This window comes from Ceratotherium simum, chromosome 11 (assembly GCF_057802395.1).
Source record: "Ceratotherium simum simum isolate JZ-2026a chromosome 11, ASM5780239v1, whole genome shotgun sequence".
Lineage (NCBI taxonomy): Eukaryota > Metazoa > Chordata > Mammalia > Perissodactyla > Rhinocerotidae > Ceratotherium > Ceratotherium simum.
Window position 1 is genome coordinate 7,665,554 of NC_141910.1, and position 26,539 is coordinate 7,692,092.

General features: G+C 38.0%; 1 protein-coding gene and 1 non-coding gene across 9 annotated transcripts in view; one reads left to right on the top strand and one right to left on the bottom strand.

Annotated features, from left to right (window-relative positions):
* The window catches only part of CTNNA2 (catenin alpha 2), a 1,067,853-nt gene that overhangs the window by 940,211 nt on the left and 101,103 nt on the right, over nt 1–26,539 (bottom strand). For 2 of the 8 annotated variants that reach the window (XM_087436505.1, XM_087436500.1), the window contains exon 2: nt 10,988–11,074. The exons of the other annotated variants lie outside the window; for them this stretch is intronic. The gene's annotated coding sequence lies outside the window, so the exon portion shown is untranslated. The remainder of the gene's footprint in view (nt 1–10,987; nt 11,075–26,539) is intronic. 8 annotated transcript variants of the gene reach the window in all.
* Nucleotides 1,138–1,242, top strand: LOC147915909 (U6 spliceosomal RNA). The gene has a single exon (XR_015553707.1). It is a non-coding gene; the product is annotated as a U6 spliceosomal RNA (small nuclear RNA).

The window sequence follows — 26,539 nt, forward strand, 5'->3', positions numbered from 1 at the left end:
GCCAAAGTCTGTTATCATTATTAACAGTTTTATGTACCTATCATCAAACCCTGATATGCTGGAGTGAATGAGAGCCCTTGATCATGGAGAGTGACAAGTGAAATGTAATGCACGAGGAGACCAGTGCATGCTGCCACTCACTCTGAGCAGTTGCTGTTCAGGCACTTTACATACATCACCTTATGCTATCTTCTCATTGCTTTGAGGTCAATATGATTGCATCTCAATTTTACAGATAAGGGAACTAAAGCACAAGGATGTTAAGTCACTTGCCCAAGGTTAATGGAATTCAACCAGGATTTATTCCAAATCTGTGTTTTTCCCTCAACATACAACGCAACTTCCCTGGGTTAAATACTTTCCTTCTCAGGTAGGAAGTCTCAGGGGGCAGACAAGTTAAGAAAATACACAGCTTCAAGTAGCTTCACAGAAGTATGTGGATAATAAATCCCTAATGGATTATTTCAGGTAACTACAGCATTTGGGGCTGTTCCTGACCTTTCCGTTTGTCAGAGAAGACTATACCTTTCTAATAGGCATCTCTTGGCACCACTCTCAAGATGCAAGTGAACAGATAATGGATCTGATCCAATAGGGCAGTTCCTTGTTTTATGCAAGTTCACAAACCCTTCATCAAATAACTGAATACATGTGAGTATCAACCATCTTCATTCCAAGGTGACCAGAATCACCTCAGGTGACCATCCACAAACTTATTAGTATCTTTTTCCACCCTTACCTCCTTCCCAATTACCTTATTGGAAGATGGGGCTTGTTTCTGCTTTCCTACACCCCATCCTTTCCTGCTTCCTAAGGCCTCACGCCATCAGTCACAGACTCTTTGTATCCTCAATTTATCCTCCTTTTCTGGCTCCTTCTAGTCAATGGAAAGTCTTGTCCAACTAAAAAATGATAACACAAAAAACACAACCCTCTCCATCCTACTCCTCTCTTGACATACTATACTTCCCTTCACAGCCTGGCTTCTTGAAAGGGTGGCCTATAATGTTCGTTCTGTTTCCTCACTACCTCCCATTCCCCATCCCACAACAATCTGGCTACTGCCCTCAGCATTCCACTGAAATTAGCCTTGCAAAGTTACAAATCCTCTCCTGGTTGCTTAATTCAATGGACATCATGTGCTTTGCCAACTTACATACTAAAATTGGAAAGATGTGGAGAAGATTATCATGATCTCTGGGCAAGAATGACAAGCAAATTCATGCACTGTCTCATATTTTTTAGGAGGAATTCATTTTGTTATATATAGATATATATCTAGATATAGAGAATATATTTGCATATAGAAAAAGTCTGGAAAGATATACATCAAAATTTTAACAGTAGTTATGCTGGGTGGTGAGATTTGGGGAAATTCTTAAGTTACACATAACTGCATATATTTTTCACCTCATATATTTATATATGTGTGTGTATACATATATATATATATATATATTCAACTTACATAATGATTACATATTCCTTATCTAAATAAAAATAAATAAATATATCACCTCAAAATATCCAGTGGCTCCTTTTCAGTTCTTATCTTATTTGACCTCTCAGCAGTATTTGACAATATTAACACTGTTCTCTTTCGTTGGCTTCAAAGACATCACTCTCTCCTGGTCTTCCTCTACCCTCTTGGCATCCTGTTCTTAGTCTTCTTGGTGGCCTCCTCTTCTACACCCATGCCCTTTATGTTAGTACCTTGAATTCCATCCTTGTCCCTTGTCTCTCCCTGCTCTACACCCAGTCTCTGGGTGGTCTCATTCATGTCAGTGGTTTGTTTACATTATGCTGAAAACTCCCAAATCTATTTCTCTAGCTCAGGGCTCCTGCCTGTGTTCCAGTCTCCTATAGGCAACTATTACTAGGTTTTCAAACACTTCAAAATCAACATGCTTAAAAGTGAACTCATCATCTTTCACCTCAAATTGGTCCAGCTCCTGAATTTACATGTCAATAAGTAAAACCACTATCTTTCAAGCCCTGTCAGAAACGTAGCAGTTATTTTTGATTCCTTTCCTTTCTCTTAACTCCTACATCAACTCTAATCAATTCTATCTCCAATATTTCACAAACATCACTTTTTTTTTCTTTATCACAACTGCCTCAATCAAGACTCTCATCATTTCTTCCTTATATTGTTGAAACAGCCTCACGACTGGTCATGTTGCCCTCAGTCTTAGCCCCTTCTAATCCCTCCTCTATTCTACAGTCTTAGTGGTTTTTCCAAAATGTAAATTACATCATGTCACTCTCTGTTGAAAAGGCTTTGATGACTTCCATTGCCTCAGGATAAAGTCCACCAGTATAGACTTACTACTCAGCATTCATCCACCTTCCATCTTAAGTCTTTGTGAAACTCTAGACTTAGTGAAATGTTAGCTGTTCTCCAAACTTTCCACATTCTGTGTTGCCTCTAAGCCCTTGCGCATTGTCACTCCATCTATAGGAAAGCTCCTTCCCTGCTTTCTTTACTTGACTTTCTCTCAGTTATCCTTTGAGACTCAGCTCAGTCATCAGTTCTTGATCTGCTCAGATCCACTCCTGCTCTGAGAGCACATTGTGCTTCCCTCTACTGTGCTATAAATCAGATCTATTTTAACTGTTCATTCGTCTCTTTCACATTAGAATGTTGAGAACCTTGAGGACAGGAGTGTTAATTTACTATTTTTTGAAGAAACACATAAGTAAATGATTGGCATAAAAGAGGCAGCCACTCCCCAGCTGATGTGATATGAGGGAGATGCAAAACAAGGTCTCTTAAACAAATATACTCCCAAAATATTACAGTGTCATTCTTTAAAAGTCACTAAAGTAAACATAAGGATATTTGTTCAACCTCAATACTGACAGCTTCAAGAGCTCAAAATTCAGGAAGAGCTCCAGGAAAAAATTCAGAACTTGAACTAGTGCCAACCCTACCGACAAGCATAAGGTCTTTTGAGCAAGCACTTTGCTTCAGGAATGCCATGAGGTAATGCAGAGAACACAGCACCTGAAGTGGGAAAACCAGTTTCTAGTTGTATCTTTACTTCCCAGCCTCCCAAATTATTCTCTTGGCAAATCACCTGCTTCATCTGAAAGTGCAGGGAAGCGCCTTTTTGAGCCTGAAAGAACCAGATGGTCTTCCCTATTCCCTTTAGCACTAAAACAAATAATTATAACATCTCAGTGAGAAAGCTTTTCATAAATTATTTTCAGTTCTTATAGTACAAACCAGAAGAAATACCAACTATGTATGATTATCTGGGGGCTTATTTAAGAGATTCCTTAAGGACTACTAAGTAATCTTTGTTAACCAAATTTAAATATTGTCTTTCACATACTGGTATTACTGACCTCACAACAGGAAGACATGGCTCTAGACTGGCTCTTCAACACTAAAGAGAGATTACCTATAATCAATGGGTAGAATCTTGGTCCATGCTCCTCCCTCTCCTCTGACCAAAGACAGGTATGTATGAAATGCTCCCTTTGACTAGATGGGAAACAGAGGAAAACAAATGGTCTCAAATGGCATTAAAGACAGAATTATATTTAAAGTATAATAGAACTAATATGGAAAATACTGCATCTCACAGACATCTTCCTCCACTAACTCCTCAAAGCCTGACGCTCTTTCTCTTAAACACAATCTCAAATCATTCAAATATTGCGTGTCCTTAGGTTTGGGTTAGGTTTGGCTGGATCCTTCTTCAGCCCAAGGAAAAAAATCATAGCTATTCTATGGCAATTATGTGGAATTCTACATAACTTGAATTTCCACTTTGCCATTTCTTGGTTCAAGTTTGGGGTTTTGTCCCCAAATGAGATCTGACTGCAAGTTAGCTGGGGACTTCTGGGAAAGGTTTTCCTGGAGAACAGACAGACATGTTTTTCTCCCCTGTGCACTACTGTAACTACATGTGACACCATGCATCTATTTGTGACAATGAGGGGAGATAATGACAACAGCGGAGGATAACAGAGTAGAATGAAGGTACTTTGGTCTTTTATGACAATAATACATTCAATTAGCCAAGACCAAAACCATCCTGCCTTTAGAAACAATAGATATGATTTCATATTATTTGCAGCCCCAAATCCTAACTGACATACTACTACTGACTGTTTCAAATAGCATTCCTTGTGTTGAAATTGGTGAACTTGTGGTACACGCATAGATGAACTTGTAGGTGAGTAAACTACAGCCTGCAGCCACCTCCTGCTTTTGTAAATAAAGTTTTATTGGAACACAGCCACTCTTTTTTGTATTGTCTATGGTTGCTCGCCTGCTATAATAGCAGAATTGAGTAGTTGTAGCAGAGACTGTATGGCCCACATCTGAAAATATTTAGTATCTGGCCCCTTAGAGAACAAGTTTGCCAGCCCCTATTCAATACCAGTAGATCTCACTTTGGGGCTGTATCACTCAGATATTATTTCCAGGGGCCACGTAGGATGTCTTTGTGAAGTTCTATAGAGCCAGGGTTGTTGAATGTTGTGCAAAGTCCCCCACTCAAAATGCCATTAGTGATCCTGTTGAGAAACACTACTCATGCTTACTATAATAACCCTTGACTTAACTGTATGTCATGTCTTGGGCCACATGAATTGTTTCTCAGATTTCATCTACCACAACAAGTTTGGTGGATTTACCAGAATAGATAAACAACAAACTAGAGGCATACTACTGAAGACACTATTGATCCTCATTAGATATTTGTTGATTAGGGGAAACATTTATCATTACTTTGGGGATATTTTTTTAATTAGAATTTTCTGTTTTGGGGGCTTGTTCAGATGTAAACACCACATTCCAAGTTCTGTTCTAAAATATAAGCTGGCTCTGCATGCACATTTTATTGAAGCATATTTTATTTTATACTCATGAATTTTTAAGTGCTTTCTACTTTCAATTTTACAGAGTGATTATAATTTCTTTGGCGTTCCTTTTCTATTAAGAAGTGTTTTATAAATAATGATAATTATTCTAATTCCTGCTTTAATAAGAAGACCTTAAAATATTTCATTGGAAGGAACTAAATTAGCTGCACTATAGAGATCTGAGTTTGAAAGAAAACACGCATCTAAACCATTGCAAGGGTTTCAAAATTAAGAAATATATACCCTTAACTATATAGTCAGCAGAAACATGAAAATTATAGGGGTTTAAAAATATGTGAATTGCATTCATAAAAACAATTCAAGGGGGGCTGGCCCAGTAGTGTAGTGGTGTAGGTTCACATGCTCTGCTTCTGGCAGCCCGGGGTTCGCAGGTTCGGATCCCAGGCATGGACCTACGCACTGCTCATCAAGCCACGCTATGGCAGGCATCCCACATAAAATAGGGGATGACAGGCACAGATGTTAGCCCAGGGACAATCTTCCTCAGCAAAAAAAAAGGAGGAGGATTGGCAACAGGTGTTAGCTCAGGGCTAATCTTCCTCACACACACAAAAAAAAACAATTCAAGGGACAGAAAACAAATCTATCCTCAGTGGAATATACCACAGGTCCTAGAAATCATAATTCACCTAAAAGTGTTATTTCAATCAAGAGACTGCAGAACTAACAACTAGAAAAACCAGGCTGAGACACTGCTTCAGGAAGACAGGAGGATGAAGGAATAAGTGATTCAGACCTTTAGAAAATAAACAAATAGCCCTTCAGTTTTTCAGATTTGAGCCTACTGTTTTTTTCTGATTTGCAGAATATACAAGGCAATAAGAGGAAGGCATCAGGGTGCTTTGAACTTTATATGTCACAAATATTCTCCCAGTTTACTAAATCTCTTCATGTCCTTTGAAAGTTGGGATTTCCTGTATATTTATAGAACAAAACTACTGAAAACTCTCCTAAGTATTCAAGAAAGAAGTGCCACCAACTCTACTATCTAAAATGGTTGCACTGTACAAATGAAAATGATTTGCTATGTAATAACCCCCTAGTTAGACAGCAAACATCGCTAAGGTACTGCTGCCTGGGAGACAGGCAGCGGTTCTGAGACACCAGCAGTGGGAAAGTCATTTCAGCTTGGACCTCAAGTATGAACGACCCTACCCACACAGAATGAGTGTAAAATACGCCTCTCCCGGGTGTACAGGACACTGAGCCTAACAAGCGTGTAGTCAGCAGAGAGAATACACGCAGGACTGTGCACCCAAGTAAACAGAGCTATTTGGCTGAACAGATACAAGCAAAATTAGGCATTAACACATAAGGCAGTCAGCATTATGAGTACAGCATACAGGAATTACCGTGCTTAGAGAGAATGCTGAGAAAACACACCGGAGAAACTCAGGGCCCTGACAAAATGCAGCAGAAAAAGACAAAAAAGCTGCCATGGGACACACAAAACAGGGTCCCACAACCTAGGAGAGAAGAACACAGCCAGGAACACAGCCCGCGCAATGAAGAGGTTTAACCAGTTTTCAGTGAGGAACAAGTAGAAATTGTTATCCAAATACACTATAGATTACTCATATTTTGTCTATTCATATGTACAGTAAAATGTACATAATTCTCAGTTTAGAGACACACTCAGCCATTTCCAAAAAATATATATATATATTTGGTTGTAGAAAGAAGTTGAAGGCGCACCCACAGAGCATTGTTTAATATGTGTACCTGGAATCAGTGGCTTCCATGTCACCATGGCAACCATTCTAATGCCCAAAGGGGCAAAAGTTATGTAAGTGACACCACTTTTAAACTAGACTTTTTATTACACAAAATGAATCATCATAATTGGAAAAGAATTAGAAAATATAGATAAACAGAAAGAAAAGTTACCTCAAATTCCACTCAACACTATGAAATATTTTATACCAAAAGCTATGTGTTTCTGTTTCACATTACATATATTGAAAATTTTTCTTTAAAATTGGGTCCAGCACATACGTTGTTTTAAACAACCTGCTTTGTTTGTTGTTTCTTTTACAGAGTAAACCAGTCTTCAATGTTAATGTGTTTCTGTGTATAAACTGCTGCATGGTAGGCCATTTTATTTAATTTTCCTGCCCAATTACTTGTGGTTAGAAATACATAGTGTCTCCTCACTGTTGTAAATGTGCCTGGGATTTAATTCATAGAAGTGACTGAATTATGACATGGAGAGGTCAATGTTATTGAAAGAAGCTTAATACTCATAGTTTCCAAGAGATAGACACATGCAACACATTATAGGGCCAGATGGGGAAGTGCCAGGGTTAGTCAGCAAAGGAGGATGAGGGGAGACCACAGCCCAGAGTTTTTATTGTGGTTTCCAGGGGAAGGAATGTGTGAGGCAGGATAGGTAAGTTTAAATAAGTTTAGGATTGAATAGTTTGAATAATTTTAGTGGGCTCTGAATGAACTACAGGGGTGGTCCCTAGTTGTCTGGTACCTGGCCCTGGGGTGATTTAGGGCAGAAGAAATATTGGCTTGGTGTGTGAGAGTTAGATGGAGGTGGTTGCTGATATGGGCCTTAGAATGGTTGGTTTACATATAAAGGGTACATTCCCAGGCAAGCTGTTTACTCTCTTTAGGAATTAGCTAGCCCTGGGAGGGGCAGTCTCTCCAGGACTAGCAAGGCACCAAGATGTCAAAACAGCATAAAATAAGAAAATAAAAAACATGATTAATACACCCATACCAACACGCGCCCCTCACCAGGCTCTCCTCCTTCCATCATCTGTTAAGACACTCGGGTTCAATCCATCTAGACCATCGATGCCGTCAGCACCCGGCTCCCATTCTTCTTCACCCCAGCCTCTGCTATTTTTCTGGATGACCTTGAAGTCCTTGTGTCTAAACCATCTAATTGCTCAACCTATCATGTCTCTTACTTTTCCTTCTCTCCATCTCAGCCACCAATTCCCACAACCACTTCTTCAGCCTAGTAATCATCAGAACCATCACCACCTCCAAAAGGCAGTGCTGGGAGCTCTAATGTTAATTTAAAAATAATTAATCAACTCCACACTAGGTTCTCCTAATGTTAAAAAAGATTGCCAAAATGTGCCCAGATCGAAATGTCTGAAACAGCATCAACACAAGTTTGAGAAACCAGGACTCTTCACTCTTCTGCACAGACAGTTGTTTTGAAGGGAAGTTGGTACTCTTACTTTTTGAATTAAAATTTTTAATTTTCATATCTTTTACCTCTGAAATTCAACTCCTAGTAATTTATCTTACTTTATCAGTTTATTTACCACATATCTCACAGTATAAGTTTTATCAACTTATAAAACATGAGTCTCATGATTCTCATTCTGTTTACGTTCTCATAATATTTGGGCAACTGTGCAAAGGCCAATGTGGCTGGAGCATAGAGGAAGAGTGAAGGGGAAGATGGAATTTGAGAACAGGGAAGGGGACAGGTCACACGAGGGCTCACAGGACAAGGACAAAAATCTGGACTTTATTCTCAGTGAAAAGGCACAAGCGGTTAAGTGTGCACGCTCCACTGTGGCGGCCCGGGGTTCACCGGTTCGGATCCCGGGCGCGCACCAACGCACCGCTTGTCAGGCCATGCTGTGGCGGCGTCCCATATAAAGTGGAGGAAGATGGGCATGGATGTTAGCCCAGGGACAGTCTTCCTCAGCAAAAAAGAGGAGGATTGGCAGATTAACATCTGATCTCACAGGGCTGATCTCCTCACAAAAAAAAAAAAAAAAAAAGGAAACAAGTGTGGGGTTTTCAGCAGTAATCAGCTTACGTCAATTTTTATTATATCCTTCACCATGCACACGACTGCTGCAAAGGCAGAGTTGTTACATTTCAGAAAAATATGTCCGAAGGGCACAGCTGTGAATAGTGAGAAAGAAGACGAAGCTGCTGCCTATGAGACAAGAGAGTAAAAACTCACGAAAAAAACCTAAAAGGATAAGAATAATATTGTGAAGTTAAAGAAAATAAAATTAATAAAGAAGTTGGTAAAGGTGGGAAAAAGTAAGTCAGAGATTATCTAAAATCTACAGGAGAAAATTTCCATCGGGGAAAATATCTTAATGACAAATTAGGTGATATTCATGGCTGAAATGAGAAATCAGCAGGAATAATCTGAATTGCTTCTACGGAACAAAAAATAATTCAGTCTGAACCACACTCAAGAGAAACATTATTAATTCTTTAAGAGCATAAATACTTAGATTTTCAATACAATTTTTATAAAGAAAAAATTCAGTTGTTCCACAATTGACAACTTCACCAACTTCACCAATTTTAGATAGTTAATTTTTTTAATGTGTTTTTTAAAATAGGAAAAACCTAGGTCAAAATATCAACTAAGTTTTACCAGGACCTTCCCAAGAATGACTTAAAATCACAAATATTCTATTTTTTATAAATCTATACTATACCAATATGTATTCAATCTATTAAGCAAAGAATTCATCATTCCATATTATAACATCTTTATGATTTGGCACAGTGTCAAGGCTATTCAAGGAACAGTCTGGTTCCCCTCATTAAGTAGAATGTCTGATTTAAAAAGCATGTTTTTAAGACATCAAGTATCAAGAACCTTGAACAAGAAATGTTAATACTTGCATGATGTGTAGTTAAATGATAAATACATTAACAATAGACTGAAAAAATAAATCATCAATTGAATATTTTTGGACCAGGAGTTACTTATGTGAAAAAATTCTAACCCATTTGAAACACAAAAGATTAACTGTCAGAATACACTATAGTGGAATTCCATTTTGACCCAAACAACGGAAAGTAAGATTTAATAGAGAAACATCATGATATAACAAGGAAGGTGGACCATACGTTCATGGAGACAGAATTTAACCTGTGATGTAATCGCAGTTAAGATATAACCAGCCCAAAATAATGAAGCTGCATTTTATCTGTTCTACCAGATTCGTCACACACCCATGGGAAACCTCCTGCCGGGAAGAGGCCGCAAGCAGCAATGTACAGGGGATTCACAGGATGATAATCTTCCCACAAACTTCCCTTAAAGCAGTTCTGAGAACATGGACGTGTAACCTATAATTGTGCATGTCAAACCCTCCTTGGCATATTTCAAGCAACTCTGGGAGCTTCTTCACTCCTTGGATTCATATGCTAACTTGTTTTCATGGTTTATGGGAAAACAGAAAGCCATTGCTGAAATAACTAAGAACCACAGGCTTTCGGAGCTGGAAGATACCTGGTTTTTTGAAACAACACATTCTTTGTTTGATGGCAAAGCCATCTATATCTTTAGAAACAAGTTTGTAACTCTTCCCTTCATGTCTGAGTGGTGACCTCATAAGATAATAAAGCCAAAATACATTCCTAGAGCTACAGCCCCTAAAACTCCTGCTGTAGAAGCAGTCCTGAAGAGAAGTGGTTACACAGAAGGTAAGACCCAGGGTCAGCAGACCTTGGAAAACCTGCATCTAACTACACATCTTTACCAAACTCAGAATCAACATACAGCACATAACCAAAAATTATTGCATATTTAAAATTTTTATTTATATAATATTTCTATAAGTGTTCTGGAAAATTTCCTTACTGTAATAATCTCCATCTCCCTGCCCCCATCTCAGACTTCTCCAGAAAACTCACCTCACTGGCCCCAGAGCAAGTGTTCTAAACTACAATCCAATGTTGTCTTCCTATCTAAAATCCTTCAATGATTTGCCATCATCTCCTAATGCACAAGGTGGTTTAGTATCTAGTCCTGCTTAGCTGTCCACAATGCGCCTCATGCCTCCTCCTCACACTTTCCAGATTTACATTCACATTCTACACCTTCCCCATCTCCTCGGGACTCCAAATACACATACACACACACACACACACACCAACTTGCTGTTCCTAGGACACATGGCCATTTACACATATAGGGTTATGCAAAACTGTTCCCTGTGTGTGCCTCTCTCTTGCCTAGCAGACAAACTCCCACTGATCTTTCATGTGTCAACAAAAGCATGATGTCTTCTGTCTTCTGTGTTTTTTGGTTCACATACCACTCTAGGCAGAGATGTGAGTAACTGGCACAACAACTTACTTTTTATTTTAATTGTGTGTCTACATGTTCCTCCCTCAAATAGGCAGAGTCTCCTTCATCTTCACGCTCCCAGAAGCAGCATAGCGCCTGTTGTACAGGAGACTATTAAAACAATGTATCAATTAAATCAATAATTCAGTGCATACATATATTTATGAACTTGAAAAACTCATTTCTACTTATTCTGCATTTAAATATGCTTACAAATTGGGAAATGATGCAAATTAAAACATCTCTATTTCACTGGAAGATGACAGCATTTCCCACTAAGCAGCAAATAAGAGACAATTCTTATGCCCTGGACGTTCACATCTCACAGATACTTAAAAGAGAAAAAGAAAAGAAGACTGCATTCATCTTGCATTATTAGTTGTATAATAATATCAGGAGAATATTGACAACCTTAGACTTTTAAGGAAAGGTGTAATTTTTCTTTGTTTAGCTTTAATTTTAATTTTTAACTAATATTTTAACTTTTTAATTTAGACTTTATTTTTTTAGCAGTTTTAACTGTATAACAAAATTGAGAGGGAGGTACAGGTATTTCCTATATCCCCCAGTCCCCACATATGCACAGCCTCCCCCTTTATCAACATTACTTACCAGAATGGTACATTTTTTACCAGGGATTAAACTACATTGATTCATCATAAAAACCCAAAGTTCATAGTTTACCTTAGGGTTCACTCTTGGTGTTGTACATTCTATCTGTTTGCACAAATGTATAATGACATAAATCCATCATTACAACATCATACAGAGTATTTTCATTGCCCTAAATACTCTCTGTGCTCTGCCTATTCATCTCTTCACCCCTCCCCCACTCCCCTTGGCAACCACTGATCTTTTTATTGTCTCCATAGTTTTGCCCTTTCCAGAATGTCATATAGTTATAATCGTACAGTATGTACTCTTTTCAGACGAGCTTCTTTCACTTAGTGATATGCATTTAAGGTTCCTCCAGGTCCTTTCACGGCTTAATAGCTCATTTCTTTTTAGCACTGATATTCCATTGTCTGGAAGTACCCCATTTTATTTATCCATTCATCCACTGAAGGGCACCTTGGTTGCTTCTGAGATTTGGCAATTATGAATGAGGCTGCTATAAACATCCTTGCACAGGGTTTGTGTAGATACAAGTTCTCAACTCCTTTGCATAAATACCAAGGAGTTCAGTGGCTGGATCATATGGTAAGAGTATGTTCAATTTTTTAAGAAACTGCCAAACTGTCTTCCGAAGTGGCTACACTATTTTGCATTCCCACCAGCAATGAATGAGAGTTCCTATTGTTCCATATCCTCACCAGTATTTGCTGTTTTCAGTCTTCCAGATTTTGGCCATTCTAATAGGTATGTAGGGGTATCTCATTGTTTTTTTAACTTGCATTTCCCTGACAACATATGATGTGAAGTATCTTTTCATATGTTTATTTACCATCTATATATCTTCTTTGGTGAGACATCTCAAGGTTTTTCGCCCATTTTTTAACTGGGTTGTTTGTTTTCTTATTGTTGAGCTTTAAGGGTTCTTTGCATATTTTGGATAACACTCCTTTATCAGATGTGTCTTCTGCAAGTATTTCCCCCAGTCAGTGGCTTATCTTCCAATTTTCTTAATATTGTCTTTTACAGAGCAGAAGTTTTTTAATTTTAATGAATCCCAACTTATTTCTTTCTCTCATGGATGTGCCTTCGATGTCATATCTAAAAAGTTATCACCATACCCAAGGTCATCTAGGTTTACTCCTATTATCGTCTAGGAGTTTTATAGTTTTGTGTTTTACATTTAGGTCTATGATTCATTTTGAGTTAATTTTTGCAAAGGTTATCAAGTTTGTGTCTAGATTCATTTTTTTGCATGTGGATGTCCTGTTGTTCAAGCACCATTTGTTGAAGAGACTATCTTTTCTCCATTGTGACTATCCAAGACTATCTTTTGCTCCTTTGTCAAAGATCAGTTGAGTATATTTATGGCAGTGTATTTCTGGGCTCTCTATTTTGTTCCATTGATCTATTTGTCTAGTCTTTGACCAATACCACACTGTCTTGATTATTGTAGCTTTACAGTAAGTCTTAAAGTTGGATAGAGTCAGTCCTCTAACTTTGTTCTACTCCATCAATATTGTGTTGGCTATTCTGAGCCTTTTGCCTCTTCATACAAACTTTAAAATCAGTTCCAAATATCCATAAAATAATTTGCTGGGATTTTGATTGAGATTGCATTGAGTCTATAGATCAAATAGGCAAGAACTGACATGTTGACAATATTGACTTTCCCTACCCACGAACTTGGCATATCTCTCCAGTTATATAGCTCTTTGATTTTGTTCATCAGAGTTTTGTAGTTTTCCTCACATTGATCTAAAAGTATTTTGTTAGACTTATATCTAAGCATTTAATTTTGTTGGGTACAGATGTAAATGATATTGTGTTTTTAATTTTAGATTCCACATGTTCATTGTTAGCATATATTCTGGAAAGCAAATGATTTGCGTATATTAACATTGTATTCTGCAACCTTGTTATAATCATTTATTAGTTCCAGGAGTTTTTTTGTCGATTATTTTGAATTTTCTACACAGATGATCATTATTTGCAAAGACAGTTTTATGTCTTCCTTTCCAATCTGTATACCTTTTATTTCCTTTCGTTGTCTTATTGCATTAGCATGATCTTCCACTACGATGTTGAAAAGGAGTGGTAAGAAGTTACATTCTTGCCTTCTACCTGATCTTAGTGGGAAAGCTTTGATTTTCTCACTATTAGGTATGATGTCAACTGTTGATTTTTTTTGTATTGTTTACCAAGTTTATGAAGTTCCCGTCTATTCCTAGTTTGTGGAAAGTTTTCTCATGAATGGGTATTGGATTTTCTCAAATGCTTTTCTGCGTCTATTGATATGATCACGTGATTTTTCTTTTTCAGTCTGCTGATATGATGGATTACATTATTTGAGTTTCGAAATATTGAACCAGCCTTGCATACCTGGGATAAATCCCATTTGGCTATGGTGTATAATTCTTTTGATACTTTTTTGGATTCAATTTGCTAATAGTGTGCTGAGAATTTTTGCATCTATTTTCATGAGAGATAACTGTCCGTAGTTCTCTGGTAATATCTTTGCCTGGTTTTGGTATTAGAAAAATGCTGATCTCATAGAATTAGTTAGGAGGTATTTCCTCTGCTTGTATCCTCTGAAAGAAATTGTAGAGAATTGGTATAATTTCTTCCTTAAATATTTGGTAGAATTCACCAGTGAATACATGTGGGGCTGTGCTTTCTGTTTTGGAACATTATTAATTTTTTATTCAAAATTTTAATTAGATATAAACTTATTCAGATCATCTATTTCTTCTTGTGTGATTTTTGGCAAATGGTGTCTTCCAAGAAATTTGTCCATTTCATCTAAGTTATCAAATTTATGGGCACAGAGTTGTTCATAATATTCCTTTATTATCCTTTCAATTTCCATGGGATCTGTAGTGATGTGCCCTCCTTCATTTCTGTTATTAGTAATTTGTGTCTTCTCTGTTTTTCTTAGTCATCTTGGCTAGGGACTTACCAATTTTATTAATCTTTTCAAAGAACCAACTTTTGGTTTCATTGCTTTTCTCTATCAATTTTCTGTTTTTAATTTCATTCATTTCTGCTCTAATTCTTACTATTTCTTTTCTTTTGCTTACTTTGGATTTAATTTACTCTTCTAGCTTCCTAAGGTGGAAATCTAAGTGTTTTATTTTAGATCTTTGTTCTTTTCTAATATATGCATTTAATGCTATAAATTTCCCTCAAAGCACTGCTTTCACTCCATCCCACAAATTTTGATAAATTGTATTTTCATTTTAATTTAATTCAAAATATATTAAAATTTCTCGAGAATTCTTCTTTGACCCATGTGTCACCTAGAAGTGTATTGCTTAATTTCCACATATTTTGTGATCTTTTGGTTATCTTTCTGTTATTGATTTCTTATTTAATTCCACTGTGGTCTGAGACCAGACACTATGATTTCTCTTCTTTTAAATTTGTTAAGGTGTGTGTTATGGCCCAGAATGTGGTCTATCTTAGTGAATATCCCCTGTAAGCTTGAGGAAAATGTGTATTCTGCTGTTGTATGATGAAGCAGTCTATAGATGACAATTATATCCAGTTAATTGATGGTGTTGCTGAGTTCTACCTTTTTCTTACTGATTTTTTGCCTGCTGTATCTGTCCATTTCTGACAGAGGAGCGTTGAATTCTCCAACTATGATAGTGAATTCATCTATTTCTCCTCGCAGTTCTATCAGTTTTTGCCTCACATAGTTTGACTCTCTGTTGTTAGGTGCATACATGTTAAGAATTATTATGTCTTCTTGGAAAACAGACTCCTTTATCATTATATAACGCCTTTCTTTAACCCTAACAACTTTTCTTATTTTGAAGTCTACTCTATCTGAAATAATATAGCTACTCCTGCTTTCTTTTGATTGGTGCTAGCATGGTATATTTTTCTCCACCCATTCACTTTTTTTTTTTTTAAAGATTTTATTTATTTATTTTTTCCCCCAAAGTCCCAGTAGATAGTTGTCTGTCATAGCTGCATATCCTTCTAGTTGCTGCATGTGGGACGCAGCCCCAGCATGGCCGGAGGAGCGGCGCTTCGGTGCGCACCCGGGATCCGAACCCGGCCTGCCGGCAGCGGAGCGCGCGCACTTAACCGCCAAGCCACAGGCCGGCCCCACCCATTCACTTTTAATCTATATGTGTCTTTATATTTAAAGTTAATTTCTTGTAGACAACATATAGTTGGGTTGTTTTTTGATCCATTCTGACAATCTCTGTCTTTTAAATGGTGCATTTTGACCACTGACATTAAAAATGAATGCTGATATAGCTGGATTAATATCTACCATACTCATTAATGTTTTCTACTTGTTGCCCTTGTTCTTGGTTCCTATTTTTGTGTTTCACTCCTTTTCTGCTTTTTGTAGTTTTAATTGCGCATTTTATAGGATTCTAGTTTCTCTCTTTTCTTAGCATATCAGTTATACATTTTTTTCACTTTTTTTCAGTGGTTGCCCTGGAGTTTGCAATTGTATTTTAATTTTTTTTAACCATTTTTAAAATTAAAAAATTAATCCATGGCTGGAAACTAAATCAATTACACTCTTCCATCGTCTTTCCCAGCATATACAAACATAAACAATGTGTATTTATTGATATAGTTTTGTTTGCTTTTTTTTATAAAAATGAGATCACACTGCACAGAGTAAGTACTCTGCAATTTAACAATGTATAATCTCCCCCTTACAAGCCAATAGATAAAGACTTAGATCTATGTGGTGGACAGACTCCTGCCTCCTGGTGGTCATACATTATATTATATAATCACTTCGCTTGAATGTAAGCAGGACATGACTTGCTTCCAGGCAACACAATAGGCTTTGAAGAAGCAAGCTGCCTTGTTGTGAGCTGTGCTATAGAGAGGGCCATGCAGCAAGGAGCTGAGGGCCCACCTTGACTGATAGCCTGCAAAAAATGGAGGCCCTCTGTCTGGTATCCTGCATGGAAACACATGCTGCCAACAAACATGTAAGCTTGGAAGTGAATCCTTGCCCATCTGATGAGAAAGAGCTCCAGTTGACACCTTGATTGGAGGCTTGTGAGACTCTGGAACAGAAATCCAGCTAAGCCATGACTGCACTCCTGATCTACAGAAACTGTGAGACAATAAACGTTCATGTTTTTGAACCACTACATTTGTCACAATATTGTTACACAGCAATAGAAAACTAATACACTACATAACATTCTACAGTTTGGATGTGCTACAGTGTATCCAAACATTCTGCTGACGGACATTCTAGCTTTCAGGTTGTGCTATCACAAACAATGCTGTAAAAAGCATTACTGAAGATCTTTGCTTATTTCTATGGGATACACTCCCAGAAGTGAGACTGCCACACCAAAAAATATGTGAAAATAAAGACAATATTCATTTAAAAATACGTTCATTATTCCTGTTAAAATTACTGGTCTACTCCTCTATTCTCCTGTGCTCTGATTTCTTCTAAAATCCCCTAACAGGTCTCTTTTTTACAATCTGCAACCTTTAATGTATTCTCAATGTTACAGCTGGAGTGAGCTTTGTAAAATTCAAATATGATTATCTCATTTTGCTTCTTAAAACATTTTAATGGCTTCTCATTGTTCTTAGGATAAAGTCGAAATTCCTTACCATTGCTCATATGCCTGTCATGACTGGCCCCTAATTTATACCGTCAGCCAGATATCTCACTTATATCATCAGTCAGATATTTCTCTGTAATAGTAAAGCCATTCTCAACCTCTTGAACTTCATGTGCAAATTTTACCAGTCCTGTGCATATGTAGTTCTTTTCTCTAACATATGTGCGTTTTACTTACTGCACTCCATACTTTACTCTCTGAGCTAACTTCTAATTATGGTTTAACATCAAATTTATACATCTCTTATCCTGAAAAGCCTCACCTGAAGTCCCGGTTCTGGGATTGCTGCTTCCCCTATGTGCTTCCTATATCTAAGCACGAAGCACATTCTATCACAATGAAGACAGGAAGGCCACCTCAGAAGGGCCACTCGCTATCTTGTATAAAATGCTGCTTGAAGAATTGATTGCTGAGATTAACCTTCTGCTAACAGACAAAAAAAAGGATGTAGCTCTCATAGGAGATTTGTTGTCTCACCATTTCATAATCAAAGCAGATGAAGCAGAGAACTAGTGAAATGTCCCTCCTAACACACACATACCACCAACCATTCTCTAATTCCCCTAACCTGGGCCAGGAAGAATATAGATCTCATCCGAGAAGCCCAGAAATCTCCAAACTTGTTAGAGAGCCAACGAGAACCTTTGAAAGTTTCCTAATTAGAAAATTTAGCTCATTAATTAACCATTTGCAAAAGGTAAATACTTACTCTGCCTAACCATTACTCTCAATCTATCTATATCACAACACTCAGGAAGTACCTGGAGGATTTGAAATTGTTGTCACCTTAGGACTGAAGGTAAGGTGTCAGCATTGCCACTATACGCGTCTGTTTGGCCCTGATGCTGATGGTTTTTTCTTCAGGCTCAGGAGCAAGACAGCCAAGTGTCTCCAGGTGCTGGACTCTTCATGCTTCTCCAGGTTCCTTCTCAGCATGTACACATGCCTGGGAAACTGGCTCTCTCCGTCACAGTGACACTCAGGACTCTCTGACACCAACCCAGAGTAAGAAATACACTTCTGATTTTCCATCTCCACCCAGGGCACACAAACACATATCTATATACTCGAAATAAAAGTTTCACAGTACCTACTTTTTCAGATGCTCTTTTCTATTTTATTCCATTTCTTAATCATTCATCAGGCCTCAGTATATTAATTTCACAGCCCACTAATATGGATCTACTCTCTCAGTTAGATGCTTTTTCTTAAAGAGATGTAATTATATTTTATTTATAACTATTAAGAGCCATAATCTTCCAGTTCTCAATTATACCAATTATCATATCACAATTCATTACTCACTCATCAAACAATATCAATTAAGTCTCTATTACACGATCCAAAGGGTCCTTTGCTGATCAGCCTCTCTTTTTCTGTGTATCTCATTCTATAATATCATTCCACCAACAGTTAAACTCGCGCAATGCTGAATTTATTTAAAGTTCTTTCCTATCTTTTGATAGTGTATTCAAAAGAATTGTGGATTGTCTCCCCAAATATGTCAATTTGTAGTATTATTTATTTATTTATTTATTTATTTATTTATTTAGTGAGGAAGATCAGCCCTGTGCTAACATCTGCCAATCTTCCTGATTTTTTGCTGAGGAAGACTGGCCCTGGGCCAACATCCATGCCCATCTTCCTCTACTTTATATGGGACGTCACCACAGCATGGCTTGATGAGCGGTGTGTCGGTGTGCGCCCAGGATCCGAACCAGCAAACCCTGGGCCACTGCAGCGGAGTGCACGCACTTAACCTCTTGCGCCACCGGGCCAGCCCCTGTAGACTTTTGCTAACCCTTCTGGACTTGGTTTCTACTTCTCCTTTTGTGTGCTTTCCCTGACACATCCATCTAGAATGAACTGAGGACTCCTAGTATACTCTCAGGGCAGCTAGCACATTGCCATAAGAACAATAATTATGCTCCACTGTAGTTGCTTACATACCTGGCTCCTGAAGCAAGAACAAGGGCCATATAGCTGACCCCATGCTCAGCCTGGGTTAGAAATCCCTTCCCCTACCCCACACGCATACCCACACAGTAATGCTCCACAGTACTCCACAGTTCTCACCATAACTATAGTTTTTATGTTTTATTTCTATCTCCCCTTCTGGAGTATAAACTCTATGAGTACAGAAACTGTGTTCCCAGCAATTATTCTCCTAGGACCTGGGAGAAGTCAAAGCACAATAGGTTTTCAATCAATATTGATTTAATCAATTAACTGATTAATGCTCACCACCAAAAACACCCTGGTGACTTAGCTTCTACGTGCAATCTTGAACCAGCAGCATCTACTTGATTGAAATCACATCACCTTTCCTAAAATATCTTCCAAACTATAGTGTGTTCCCTGAGTTTCTCTTCTTTTCCTATTTTTCCAACCCTTCTCCCAGCTCGTTTCATCAACTTCCCTCACCTGGTAAACATTTTTCAATTTTAATTACATGCTTATTGTGGTGAATCACAATCGAAGTAAGTTTAGAAGGTGAGGTATTTGCTAACTGTAGAGGAAAAAAGCCTAATGAAATTCAAATATCTTTCCTTGCTTATTATCCAAATTTACAGCTGTTTGCATAGCTCTACTTAATGAATACAGCTATTTTCATATCCAGCTGAATCCCCAATCTCTTTCTTGTTTCTGTTTAAAACTGTCTATCCTCCCCCAGAAATCAGGGAATAATCTTTTCTTTTTTTAAACTAGACTTGCCTAGATCTTCCCTCATATTTGCTATGGAAAAAAAAACTAAAACATATTTTGGGAGTTCCCCTGAAAAGTAGAAGAAAAGTAAGGAAAACAGGAAGGGGGCAGGTGAGGAGAATAGGAGAGAGAGAGAGAGAGAGAGATGGAGAGAGGGAGAGGGGGAGATGGGGAGAGAGAGAAAGAGATCTCTTCCTTATGGCCTAAGAATTCTTTCATAACTGATGAAAGTCAAATTATGGAGATACTACTAAGAATGTGCCTGAGACGACAGACTGGTCCAGTTTCTGTCAAAGCTCTAATAACCTTTATTGCAAAATTTGAAACAAAGTAAAAACATGGTGAAATTCGTCTTCCAGCCCTTTCAGATATTTTTCAACCTAAACTGATTTTCCTTTTCTTCCATTTATCATCAATCACAAAAAGTTTGACTTGCATAAAAACAATATTTATAGAATGTATAAATCCGATTTTTTGAATACTTTTCTACAATAGTGAAAATGAGTTACTTAAGATTAAAAGTCTACATTATCATAATTCTAATTTTAATAATAATTTTCCCTATTCTTAATATTGAATCTAAGAAGCACATATAAAAGACAGAACTTGTTAAGTCTGTAATGATTATAAGATTTTTTATGTCCAGATCATGCAAATTTCAGGCTTATGGTACATCAGAATGACATTCTCATCAGCTTTTTCTTGGAATGGAAGGAATGGATGGGTTGGGATAGGACTCTTACAAGAGTCTGGAAGCACAGAAGGCTGATTAATCTGGCTCACTGTTTTCTTTCCTAAGTCACTGGTTAAAACTCTTCATGGGCTACTTGCCTTTGTAGGTATATATGCTCAAGTCTGTATGGATAATGCTGGCAAGTCTCTCAGGAAATGCCATAATCACAATTACACAGGAAATGAATGAGCACAAATTTCTCCTATCATCAGAAAAATGTCAAGTACACACACAAGGTTTAGAATATTCTCTTTGTATACAATAGCTAACACACCATTATTAGCTCTAGACCAACGCTTTTCTTGTAACAACAACAAAACTCTGATAGACTATGATTCATGAACCTCTAGCTCCTACAATCACCCCTAAAAGGCTTATTTGTTTCAAAACAATAAAAACCCACTAAGATGGTTTTGCAACAATGTTTCTTGAACTCTAGTGTTAGTCCCAGCTCCTAGTCAGTCGTTGGTGACTTACAGAATTAGTGGGCAGATAAAAAGAGATGCTATTATAAGAAAGGATAACGTCTCATTAAAAATCAGTTTCCTGCTATTATTCAAGGAAGTGTTTTTAGTTTATATATGAGTGGGACTGAGGTATTCTCTACAGACCTGGCTACCAAAAAATCTCCATCATTGTCCTTTCTGTGTGTGTGTGTGTGTGTGTGTGTGTGTGTGTGTCTGGGAGGCTGGAAAGAAAGAACTCCAAAGCCCTAGGAGATGGCTGAGCCATGAGATACAAAGTGTGTAGGTCTCTGAGTCACCCTGATAAACAGTCCTCCAAATAGAAATGCTTATGTTGAACTCTGCCTGCACCGAAATATACTGAAACGAAGAGTGGGAGAATGTTTATTAAGCATTCAGCTTTCTCGAACTAATACACCAGTTGAAAAATAATGTTTTCTTATCATTATTATTTGGATGAATTGTTTTTGCTAGTAGGGATGTTAAAAATGTCATTTATAAAACATTCATATTTTCATCACAGTTTAAATGATCATGAAATAAATTCTTTTTCCTTCTATGTTCCTTCTGTATGGTGTTTTCAGAGTCTAATGCATCCAGCTTGGAAGGACTGAAAGTTTCAGCAAATAAAAAAGGGAGGAATACACAGGGAAATTTCATAAACAAAAGAGGAAAGTTAAGAAAATAAAATAAATTGTAGCCACTGCATCATTACTCATTTCTTAAATACTGAGGTAGATTTATTCTTCAAATTCATATTGGGCGTTGGTGAAGATTGGAGAGAATTAAAAAAGACTTTGCCATTCTTAAGGAGGCTTTTTTGTTTGTTTCAACTGAAGTACATACTTTATTCAGATTTCCTCAGTTTTTACCTATTGTTCTCTTTCAGTTCCAGGATCCCATCCAGGACAACACATTACATTTAGTTGTCAAACCTCCTTACACTCCTCTGGGCCATGACAGCTTCTCAGATGTTCCTTGTTTTTGATGACCCTGACAGTTTTGAGGAGTACTGGTCTGGTATTTTATAGAATGCCCCTTATTTAAGATTTGTCTGATGTTTTCTTATAATTAGACTGGGGTTATGGGCTTTTGAGAAGAAGACCACAAATGTAAAGCATCATTCTCTCAAAAAGTATCTCTCAAAGCATCTTTCTATCAACACTACTGACATCACTATTGATGTTAAACTTGATCATCTGGCAGAGGTAGTGTTTGGCAAGTTTCCCCACTGTAAAGTTGCTCTCCTCTTCCATACTGTAGTCATTAGCAAGAACTCACTATGTGTAGCCCATGCTTAAGGAGTAGAAAGTTATGCTACATGAATTATTGGAAATTCTTCTGGATGGTAAATTTGTCTGTTCTCCTCCATTTATTCATTTATTCAATCATGTACTTATATCAGTATGGACTTATGGAGATTTATTTTATGCTTCATGTTATAATCCAATACTACTATCCAATTTTGTAGCTCAAATTGTCCCAGCTTTGGCCACAGGGAGCTCTTTCAACTGACTCCTGTGTCCCTTTCACATATGCCCCCATTGTTGTGTTTCTGTTTGATTATTTCCTTACTTTCTGGTGGTACTGGGTGCTCTAGGCTCATGTTGTATATTTCTGGGCTCAACCCTAGAATCAGCCACTTCTCCAAGGTGCCCTAGTTCCTTTTATTGCAGAATGGTATTAGAAATCAAGTTCTGAGTGCTGGGTGTGCTTATTGCTCGTAAGCCCTCTCAGCTAGCAGAGCACAGAAAAATATGGGTGTATACTAATCCACTTATATACACATATCTATAATTATTTCTATATGTAACCACCTGCATCTACATTAAGGAAACATGATTTTATCCTGACTCTTATCTATCTGTGGTCTTCCTCACCAAAACCCATAACCCCAGTCTAATCATGATAAAAAAATCTAGTGAAGCAAATATTCCCTGCTCATCCCATAATTTGCAATGCAACAGACAAGCAATATGTATTTGGTAGGCACTGCAACAGCACTGTGCTTCAGTGGCCTCATGCAGTCTCTGTGGCCACAGCCTTCAAGGAGGGCCTGGGTCAGGGACAAAGACACAGCCATTACCTTGGTTTAACAGAGGCGAATCTGTCCGTCACTCAGCAGCCTCTGACAGGCCTTCCTTTCACCCTTCCCTGAACTCCAACTCCTTCCCCTTCCCTTTTCATTCTCTTCCTTTTAAAAATTTCTGACATTATGCTCTCCAAACAGGGTTGGAAAGTGGAGCATAAGATTCTTTATAAAAATGGGGTGAGCCTATTCATTTCTTAAACACATTCACCATCTCACAGGGAAACTTCACAATAGTCACTTTTATCCACAAAAGTAGAAAACTTAGGGCAGTCATTGAGTGTCACCACAGTGGCTGATATTATACTTCACCATTTTAAGGAAAGGCGGTTATGGGGAGGGGCTTCCCAGATCCACTCCTGCGAAGTCTGTACACTAGTTATTTGTCATCCACTCTGATCAACCGACCTGCTTGTTATACCACGTCATGTGCACAAAAGCTAATTTTTAACACCCTCCTCAACTTTTTATAGCCCAGATTTTGATATTGTCTAAGTCTGGCTCCCAACTGATGCTCTCAACTTGCCCCCAGGTGAATGCCTTCCTCCATTACAGTGTCCATGGCTTCCCATGGGCAGCAAAATGATAGACTCTAACCTTCAGATTGCTTCAAATTGATGTTGCCACTGGACCCTCCCTCCCTTGAGGGTACACAGTACCTCTTTCAGTCTGGTCCTTTGCTACAGGAATAGTCTCGGCTCAGAGTTCTTAGCAACCAGCCTATTTCTGTTCCTTTTCATATTTACTGGGCATGTCTATCTGTTCCGGTACCCTGTTAGGGGAACATTGGGCACTGAGATGAATAAGACTTAGGTCCTTACCCCTAAGTAAGCTACATTCCACTATGGGTGTCAGACACGAAAATGCATGAGAGGAGAGGGTGGGGTGTAGAAGGTTTCACATATAAGGTGACATTTCCACTGTCTTGATAGGCATGTAGGAATTCCCCAGGTGAAAAGTGAGCAGGACAAGGATGTTTCAGAGAGCAAAGAGCACTCCAAAGGTACAGAAGCAGCAGTGAGCACATTGTGTTTAAGAACTGGAAGGAGTTCACGAATGGGGCCCATATCGTGAAGCAGAGGGAGGGGAAGTTGGAGAAGTGTAAGGGGCTAGAATGAATGGGCTTCATAGGCTGTGATCAAGAGTTTGGAAATTATCAATGGGTGATGGAAGCTATTGAAGAATATTAAGCCATATAGTGACATAAATAGATTTTCTGTAAATTCCGGCTACAAACATTTTGCTGCTGTGACTATAGCCTCATAGACCACGACAAAACCAACTTAGAACCCATCACACTGAGAATATTTTTCGCTTACTAAGAAAAAAAATCACACAGTACAGCATCTTACTCATGTTACTTATTGTAGATTGTTACAATTTAAATTGCAAAAAAAAGCTTTAAAAAATCTGCAAATCAAGTGAGTCAGTAAAAAAAGAGAATTTTATGTTCCTTTCTTTGTAAGTAGACCTCTTAGCTGCAATGAAGAAAACATTAAAGTCTGGTTTTAAGTGCTGTATCACTGAGCAAATTTTCTGGCTTTCACATGAGATGCATCTGCTTTTAAGTCAGTGAGATTATGAGATGCAGAATCTGTCTGAGCCACTTAATATGAGCGGAGTAGCAATAGCGGCAGGGGTATTTTTCATGACACACCTATTGAAATATGATGCTATATTCAAACACTTTCTTAATGACAACCATTCACTCACAATATTAAAGAGCTTCAAAGAAAGTGCTTTAAAATCTTGAAATTCAAATCTTGTGTCAAAACAACTCAAGGTGTAAAGTGAAAATCACCATTTGGAAAATAGGCAAGTAACAAAATTAGAAAACTACAATAAATAATGTCAGCAGGGCCCACTGCAGCCAAGGTTAAACAATCTGTTCTCCAGGAATTATTAAAGCAGTGTGATCTGATGTTGTGTGAGCATTGCTATTTTGGGCACAACCTTGGACAGGTGGAGCTAATATCCAATTATCACTCTTGGTATAGGATCTGCCACTGTACGGCCCTTCTTTTTAAATTTTCATCACCAGGTAAGGAGAGAATATGCTCAGTCTCTTCAAAGAACTGATAAGAGTACAGTGGCCAGCACTCTTAATATGAAACTCCTATAAGTATGTTTGTGTGCACATCCCTTCTCTCCAACTGCAAACTGAGCCTCTGGAAGCCTAGCTCAGGACTGAGACAACCAGAAGCTTTCCTAGTGTTTAACACACGGGTGGGGCCTTACATGCACTCTTGCTCCAATTTACTTCACAGTTTCATTTGCTGAATGGCAATTTTGGATTCCAGAAATAAGAGGGGAATAGAGATCTATGTCCTAGGGCCTTGGGGAAGAAAAATAAGAGTGGAAGATGAGGGACCCACTTGGGGAACATAAGTTACAGAACTTACATTAAAGGACACAAGAGCATACACTATTTTCAGGGTTTAAGAGGCTTATCTCAGGCATTTTTTCTTTTTTTATCATCAGCAAACTAAACCTCTCACTAGCATAGGAATTAAATTCTAATATCTCAAAAGTAACCCCAAACCATCAACACTGGGTCAGATGGAGGCAGCCCTAACACTATCATAAAAAGAAAAATGCTTGAAGGGAAAGGAAATATGACAAAATTATAAACAAAAAAATTAATACACATTAAAAAAACTCACCCCTGAGGAAATTCAAACAAAATCGGATCTTCTGAAAAAGATTTTAAAAAAAGCACATGGCAGACATAGTTGGTTGCAGCCCAAAAGACACACCCCTTCCTCCATGCCCCAGGCATCAGTATCCTGCCTTGGCACATCCCTCAAGGCTTAAGGTTTCCCTAACCCATTCCTGTTTGCCTATCATTGGTCTAAGGGTGTGTGTGTGTGTTTATGGTGTGGGCATGGCTCAGCTCTGATCAAAGGGATATGAGAGAGGATTTACTGGGGCCTAATGGGAGAGGTTTTCCTCTCTGACAGGAAGAGGAAATCCTTTTCGACACCATCCTCCTTACTTACTGCTTTGAAACCAACTCTCATATGAGAACAGGAGAGGAGCTGAGACAGGCATTTTTTGACCCATAAGAGGAACCAACGCTCTGAAGTGATGAAAGTAGGAAAAAAGGAAGCTGGGCCCCTGATGGCCTCATGGAGTCCCTCACCAAATCTGGCCTCTTTCCTCTAGACTTCTCATTCATAAACAGTAAAGCTTCATGATTTTATCACTATTAGTCAAGTTCTTTGTTATTTGTAAATGCATCCAAACTTATACAGTATGTTCAAAGCCTTCAGAAACATAAAGGAAGGAATGATATTCATAAAGCAAAACCAAGGAATTATGTAAGAAAAT